The sequence below is a fragment of the Neolamprologus brichardi genome, chromosome 18 (assembly GCF_056152115.1).
Source record: "Neolamprologus brichardi isolate AB-2024 chromosome 18, ASM5615211v1, whole genome shotgun sequence".
Taxonomy (NCBI): domain Eukaryota; kingdom Metazoa; phylum Chordata; class Actinopteri; order Cichliformes; family Cichlidae; genus Neolamprologus; species Neolamprologus brichardi.
This window is the reverse complement of record NC_142121.1, coordinates 18413327-18421869: the sequence shown is the minus strand read 5'-3', so window position 1 is coordinate 18421869 and position 8543 is coordinate 18413327. Positions and strand designations below refer to the sequence as shown.

The window sequence follows — 8543 nt, the reverse complement described above, 5'->3', positions numbered from 1 at the left end:
TGTAACATGCTAAAAAAAAGAGCTGTTAGCTTATTTGCTGTTTTATCTGTTGTCAAAGAATTGGCGCTTTTTCATTTGAATTTGTCTTTGGCACATAACTCATAACATAACATAATTTGGTTTTCTGTGTAAATAGATTTGTCAACTGACTCTTCAGTTACATTGTGTATTTACTGCACCGTGGTGTTAGTGAGATTTTGGACATTGAACAGCTTTAGCTAACATCATCAGCAGCATTATGCTAGCTTACATCCCTACCCCTCCTGCCCTCACCTGCTGTCCTTTTGTTTTTGTTTGTTTTTAGGGCTTTTTGCTGCACATTGAGAGACGACCTCTATTCTGCATTTCACCAGGAGTCAGCTGATGGATTGTGGGTTCAAGGTGTTATGGTGAGAAAGTATATTCTATTTTTGCTTAAGGTTTCTGTAACTTAATTATAATAGGTTTTTTATAATTATTAGGTGCATGCATACTCAAACAGACCATTTTAATTAATACACCTATTAATACAACTGAGAAATCCAAAATCTGCCATAGGTTTAACTTATACCTGTATGTATTGTCAGAAAGGTGATTACTGGGCTCACATTAATGCACACTTGAACTAAAATGAGGTTGTAACTTGTGGGTTGTTGGGTTGCAAATCAGAAACAAACATCTTTGGATTTTTTTTAATCCCATGAGATCTGGAAACACAGGTTTTATTCAACAAAACATTACTGATTAACCAAGCACAGTGCCTGCTGTTATTTCAAAATAATTTTATGTCATTTCAGATAAAATGCAGCATTCCAGTGCATCCCAAACATGCCTTTACAGTCAAGGTTTCTGACGGAGCTGAGTTTCTCTCTGACAGTCTGCTGAAAGTGTTTGCAAAGTGATAGGGGGAACAGGGCACAAAGCTAAAGGATGTAGCTGCCATGATGACAGTAAGAACTTTAAAATTCTTTAACTACAAAGTGTATATGTATTGCATTAGGTCAGTAAAAGATTTTCATGCTGCATCCATTGAAACAGTCAACTATTACCTGTGAGTACTGATTCCACTGAAAGGATGCCATAATTTTCATCATGCATTTACTGGCCCACTGAGAAAAATTTTATCTTTTTTTTAAAATATATGTTCTGGAAACTATATATCCATAAAGTTGATGTCAAACAGGAACTTTTGATATTGCTTTGTAGATGCTGGTGTTGCATGTTGACTGGTTTAAAAAGTCAAGAGTTTTTGTCTGGTATCATTTTCTTCTGTGCTACTGAAAATTTTGAGTTCACAAATCTCTGTTTTCTTTGTTATAATACTTAAGGATGACATTAATGCTCGAAGGGAGTCCCTCATCAAAGTGCTCCGCATCTGTGTGAAAGACAATTGCAACATCTTGGTGCAGGAGTTCATGGTGAGTGTTTTATGAGTAGATTGTGGCTTTGCAACATTTAAAAATGCATTTAGTTATCCACTTGATCCTCATTGGACTGGTTAGGACCAGTAGTCCTCTTTAATAATTTGGCTACGTGATTCCAGTACTGAAATTAAAACACAAGGTTAATTTTGTCACACAAGGGTCCAAACACTCCACTTTTTCTCCATAACCCCCTATTATGAAAGTGGTAAAACCATCCATTTTGACGACTCTGCCACAAAGTGAAAAACATATTGTGGGGAACTCCAGGCCTCAGGGGCCGGTGTCCTGCATGTTTTAGCTGTATCCTGAATCGAACACAGCTGATTTAAATGGCTAAATTACCTCGTCAACATGTCTTGAAGTTCACATGAGGCCTGGTAGTGAACTCGGCCGCGGGCCCTTGAGGCTCCACCCCCACCCCTGTATTAGGGGTCACATCAGTGTGAAAAAACTTTAAATTTGTCATTCTAGTGAACAAAGGAAAATCCCACCGATATTTACATTAGCTTTTGTTTGAAAAAAAAAAAAAGACCAACTGACCAACAGCTAACCAAATTGTGGGGCTGAAAGTCTAAATTCTAACATCTTCTGAGTGACATAACCTGGATTTCTGATGGGCTGGTGTCTTTCTAACAAAAACTAATGTAAAGCATTTGAAATTATTATGTTTTTCACCCTCTTAGAAACTCTGTTAGACCATGAGTGGCAGCATGGCAGGCCACTCTTTGGCTATAGCTATTTACTATGTTGCTTGCAATGGTTTAAATTACTCTAACATTAGAACTGGTAGATTCAAAAGAGATGAGTTTAAAAAGGAATCTTAAAAAAATGTTTTGTGTTTAACCAGGACTTGACTGAGGCCACTGCACAGATTGAGAAAACCACAATGAACATCTGTCTCCAGAGATGCGCCAGGCAATGACTTTTCTGATGTTGGCATCATCATCGAGGGTATAGTAGTTCTTCAAGATCTGGATAACGTGACCTTTGCAGTAGCCATGCTGTTTGGACCTTTTTTATTCCTTCAATGTGAGTTACCCATCACAACTCTGCTACACTTTTGAGGTGATTCAAAGGGTGGTAATGGAGTTGGATGCAACTCAGCTCTCAAGAAAAGCTCACAACTAAGACAGAACTGCTCCTGCAAGGAAAGCTCACGTTTTTGCATGCGAGGTGATCAGCTCTAGGTGAGAGGACATTTAAATCTCACACTTGTTCTGCTGCATTTTTGAAGCTCAATTCCAGGAACAGATTTTTATATACTCTGCAACTGCCATGAGGACAGGGCTGTTTTTTTTTGTTGTTGTTTGTTTTTCCTTTTGCTCTGTACAAGTTCTCTGTTTGTCTGTTTGGCAGCATTTTTCAATTTCTCTTTGTAACTTTTCTTTCTTTTACTAGTGAAGAGATGTAGCGTGAACAGTTATACAGTCTAAATATCCCATATGGGTTGTGTGAAATGGTATTTTCAGTTTCATTCAGTTGAAGTAAAGAACAATATTTCTAAGTGTGCTGTTTTGAACCAAGATGTCACAGTATGATCAGTGCTGTAATTTTTGACAGTCACTGTATCAATGTTATTTTTGCGTCTCTTGAATAAAGGTTTTGACCTGCAAGTGCTAATTTCTTTAGTTATTGGGGTAAAATAGGTAGTGTTAATAGGAAGGTGTTTGCCAATTCAGTAACCTAATTTAATGTTACAGGAAACTAACATTACCTCAAATTGTTTAGTTATAATTGAAGAACGGAAGAACTGACATTATTTAACTGTTGATTTATATAGATTCAGTAGAGGAGTAATGTCAGTTTAATTCTTTACCTACTGTCAATGCAGTGAAATTAGACATTTTGTTTTGAAAGGTTACTGGTGGATGCCAGCAACCATCTTGGAAGACAACAATACAATCTGTTATAAGGCCTCCATTTGAAAATTGTGTATTTGATACTAGAATATAATAGCAAAATGTAATTTGAAGATAACATGTAGTATTTAAGTGACCAAGTAGTATTGGGTAAAAGTTACTGAATCGTGTTGGGATAAAGTGAGAAAATTGTGAAGGATTAAAATATTCCAAGAGCTCAAATTACTTCATCAAAACATGTTTAAGTCACATTTTATCAACACAAATTGCACAGGTTTATTGAACATGAATAAATTGTGTTAATTTAACTCAGTTGTTTAAGTTGCTGCCAAAGCAAAACATCTGTGTGCAACAAATGTCCACTATTGAATTAAGTAAATCCAACAACATATTTTTTTCAGTGTATAAGTGAATGTGCAATCACTGGAGTTACAGAGTAACAAACGGATTTGTTGAGTTCAGTTAACTTGGTTCATTTGTTTGAACACACTCTGACCTGTCTGCTGCAGCCACTGCTGGTTTGATAAATGAGGAGAATGAGGGTGGAGATGGCTTAAATACAGAGGCGAAACAAGTGAACCATCTGCTGTGATGGCATGGCATGTTTGTAATGAGTTATTTCATTATTGTGCTGGTGTTGAGTTAATGGGCAGCTGTGTTGAGTTAATGGGCGATGGGCTGTGTTGAGTTAATGGGCAATCGTGGCTCAAGAGTTGGGAGTTCGCCTTGTAATCGGAATGTTGCCGATTCGAGCCCCGGCTCAGACAGTCTCGGTCGTTGTAACCTTGGGCAAGACACTTCACCTACCGCCTACTGGTGTTGGCCAGAAGAGCCGATGGCGTGATATGGCAGCCTCGCTTCTGTCAGTCTGCCCCAGGGCAGCTGTGGGTACAACTGTAGCTTGCCTCCACCAGTGTGTGAATGTGTGTGTGGATGACTGGACTGTAAAGCGCTTTGGGGTCCCTAGGGGGACTAGTAAAAGTGCTATACAAATACAGGCCATTTACCATTTAAGGAGTGTTTATGAGTAGGATTCTGTGTATTTGACCTCTTTTTTTAAGGTCTGCTTATTTCTTAAAATAGTTTATTTTTACTGCGCTTTATGTTTTGTGTTGTTAAAACACACTTTTTTTTTGACAGTACACCTGTGGCTGTGTGTCCTTTGACTTTGAAGCAGCCTACAGATGTATAAAGCTTCTCCTTCTTCTTCTTTTGGCTGTTTTGTTTAGAGGTCATCAGTGAAGGACGGTGAAGTATATAGGATGCCTGTCCACACAGAAGTAAACATTAGGCTTTTGTTCACATTTCAGCACCAGTAAAGGACTGATTACATTTACAGAGAGTGCAAAATGCATCATTTGCTTGCTTTTAAATGACATGTGCAGCATATAAAAAAAAGCTGTATTTGACGGGGACTACCAATAATGTCACCTTGGACCAGGGAGTGTTCTCAGGGGCTAAAGTGGGCGGGAACAATACTGAATGGCGTATGGCACACAGTGTTTCTGCTAGCTAAGGGAAACAACTCTGTATCTTCCATGGAAGAAAAAAATGTGGATGTGAGATCATTTTACTTTTAGAAATGGAGAAAAATGTAAGAAAGAGGAGACAGGAGAGGACGATTCGATTCTTTTCTAAGGTGAAGTCTGCTCAGGAAGTGACATGGTAAAAAAGAAAGTACACCCACTGTCAGGTTTTATACTGTATATCAGAATAAGATGTGATTTTTTTTTTTTTTTTAAATTACAGTAAACTGTAGTATTCAACAGGTTTCAAAATAAGTAAATCCAACCTGAGATGAACAACAACATATGACATCTTAGACTGTTATTATTTACTGAACATCTGAAGCCAATATACACAAGCAGAGTGTGTTACAGTTTTAGTCTCTAACTTTGTTGTTGGAGAAATTTTGGCTCTTCTCTCTACATTGTTGCCGCAGCTCATTGAAGTTTGCGGGGATTTGTTTATGCACAGCTCTCAGCTCCCACCACATGTTCATTATGTTGAGGTGTGAAGTGTGATTGGGCCATTGAAGTACCTCGATTCTTTTCTCTGTGGGATCATTTTCCTGTTGTATGATCCAGTTTAAGACGAGCTATAGCTGTCAGACAAACATCCTCACACTTGATTCTAGAATAGAGACAAGACACTTTCCCCTATTTAACCAGAATATAATGCTGCACGACACAATTTTTCACACAACGTTTCTGCATTTTTGGTTAATTTTTGATGAATAATGTAATGGTGTTGTCATATTTTGTCATTCATCTAAGGTTGTATTTACCTCATTTCAAGACCTGTTAAGGACAAGGTTATTTTTTATTGTGGCATGATACACGAAACCCGAGACCTGACAGAGTGTATTTTCTTATGGCTGTTAAATTATTATAGCTATAACATCACTATGAACTGAGTTATATTTCTTGGTTAGAGCTACTTCTAGACATCTTTCACCTGAGTTTATTAATTTGCTGTGAAACCTAATCAAAAACAAAAAAACCAGCTGTGTGTGATAGTTGGCTTTAATTAAGGTAAATGATTTCTAGATACCCGTTAATACCCATTGACAGTCTAATGTATTTCTGGAAACTCTCACTATGGGAGATTTTCACTCTTTCTCTTTAAGCTAACACACAATGTCGGTGTAAAGTTTTCAAACACCCATTTTGACCGTGTTGTGCATACCACTCACTAGCGTGAGTTTTTGCGTGTGTGCTGCATGTGTGTAGTGAAAATGAACTATGTAACACTGATCCTAACTTTAACAAGTGTTTGATTATCAGTACTGTGTCTGCTTTCAAGTTGTATCCTTATCAAGGTGCTTACTTATCATTACCCAGATTTTAAATGCCTGAAAGTAGAAAAAGTTTCTAATTGCTGCCTCTGATAATTTATGCTGTCAATAATACAATGTATGAGATGTATTGTTGATTTGGTTGTCTGTATCAGCAAATAATAGTCTATTTAGTCTCTGCATATCAATTAAAAACTGAAACAATCTCTGGACAGCACAGAAATAATCAAATGTGTCAAACAGATGGATGCACATTGTAGGATGTACAAAGAAACAGCTATCACACAACATCATTTAAATGTAAATGAGAAGAGGTAGCTGAATCTGCAGGGTTTCTAAGCTCCTCTGCCTATTAATACAAACTTGTTGCCTCTTTATCACATAAAACAAAAAAATGCAAAAATCCACCAGTATCTTGAAAATTGTGCATTTTGATGAGGATAAACAACATACTCTGAATAAATATTGTAATAACCATTTATGAGTGAAAATGTGCTGCATTTTTTTTGGAGCTTCTACCATTTAAATTTGACATAAGCTGATGCTAATTACAGGATCTCGTTCTCTGTCACAATTCAGTTTGGCTTAACAGCAGGGGAAATATCGCCTGGAATGACTTATGCAACTAAGGATGCTCTTTGTCTACCTTTTATTCATCCTCCCTCTCTACCTCTCCCTGCAATGTAGCCATTGATTCATCTCAGACACAAGAGTGACCTTTGACCCCTTGTTCTGATTCATAATTAAACAATTTTGCATTTTATGTTTGTGCCTGTGAGTAGCCACTGCTGCCAACCAGTAATTAGAATTTTAGATTTTGCACTGACCCACTTTCCAAGTGAGATTTTTAATCACGATTCAGCCAAGATTGTTGATTTTGTTTTCATTTTTTTTAATCTTCTTATTTTTTGTTTTTTTGCAACTCTGTTAATTGCACCATTTAGTAATAAAACAGAGATCATGCCTTCCATATGTGATTATAATTAATATATCTCATTTTTTAAAATATGCACCAACATCATGACTGAATCTGTGCCAGTTTCTAATCATTTTCATTTTTCTCTTTTCTCTAAAATGAAAATGCAGCATTGTTATGTCATGTTTTTGTTCACTGTAGAGAAAAGGACCGACACACATGGCCAGAACCAGAAGAAAAATATTCCTTTCATCTGAAATCTTACCTACTCTTCATCCAGTTTAAATTAAGATTAAAGATTGGAAAATCTGCACATCATATGGTTGTTCCTTAACTATGGAACAACCATGTCCTATGGATGTGTGTATTATCATCCTGGGTGATGCCACATCCATTACGATGTCCAGTCAAAGGATAAAGATAATCACTCACAGCAACCTTGTAGTAAATCTTCCTCTTTGAAAAGGTTTGGAACGATAATGTAACAAAGCATAAAAGCCCACAGATGGTATATAAATACTGTATTTTGATTGGTAGTCGGTGATATACTAAAGCATGGTAATTTGGTGAATATAATTAAGACACAGTAGCTGTCAGCTCAAGCTGGAGGATGAAAGCCTAGGCCCAAAACTACGTGCCAATCCCTGTGCAAACAGTGTAACAGGAGAGGAGAGTAGTTCAGAGTATGAACCAAGTGTGAGTGGCTGAGGAGTGAATAGTGAGCTTGGTAGGCAGAGGGTCAGGGAAGGCTGAAAATTGCTCTTTTCTGTGGACTGCATCCTGGGCAGCAAAGTTGACATCCTCAGGGAAACTAATTCAAAAGCAGGGAACACGACACCAGTAAGATTTTGCCAGCTACCTTTCGCTACATAGGGTCGAGAGGGTTTTGACAGGAACCTCTCTTATTTTGGAGCTGCTTTACTGTGAACTGCATGTGGTTTTTTTTTTGGAGACTGATGGGGCCAAACCAGCAAGTAAAAGGGAATGAAATAAACAGTGTTGGGAAGGTTACTTTTAAAATGTATTCCACTACAGATTACAGAATGACCCAAAATTTATTTTGTAACGCATTCCATTACGTTAGTCAATGAGAGTAATGTATTCTGAATACTTTGGATTACTTAATATATTATCATGCTTTTTTACAACTACATGAATGTACTATTGCTGTGTGATTTATTACTATTACTGAAGGCTACTACATTTTTTTAATCTTAATATAAAATGAGTAACAGCAGGTGGACATTAGGTAAGGCTGCACTTTTTGCAGCGATCTCGTATAGAAAACTATTCTGCGCGTATATAAAACAGGTCCGCCGCTCCGAACCATAGTAAAGGGACCTCTGGCTAATATGTCGGGTTCTGTGTCGGGCTTGTAGCCGAAAACTAGCTTTACTTTGTTGCATGGGTCAACTTTGCTAGCGAGAGACAGAGAGAGGCATTGAAAGGCTGCTCCAACGGAACTTATTGTTTTTGGAGGAAAACACGACCACGGTGTACAGTCGAGTCTTAATAGCTTACTTACAACCGGGCTCGTCAGGCACTCTTTTTGGCTGCAGTGGTTATTA

At 37.6% G+C, this 8543-nt stretch overlaps 1 long non-coding RNA gene across 1 annotated transcript; it reads left to right on the top strand.

Annotated features, from left to right (window-relative positions):
• The first annotated feature begins 326 nt into the window (after positions 1-326).
• On the top strand, positions 327-2445 carry LOC102800132 (uncharacterized). Its single transcript, XR_015716833.1, has 4 exons — positions 327-389; positions 777-929; positions 1308-1397; positions 2251-2445. It is a non-coding gene; the product is annotated as an uncharacterized LOC102800132 (long non-coding RNA).
• Positions 2446-8543: the final 6098 nt, after the last annotated feature.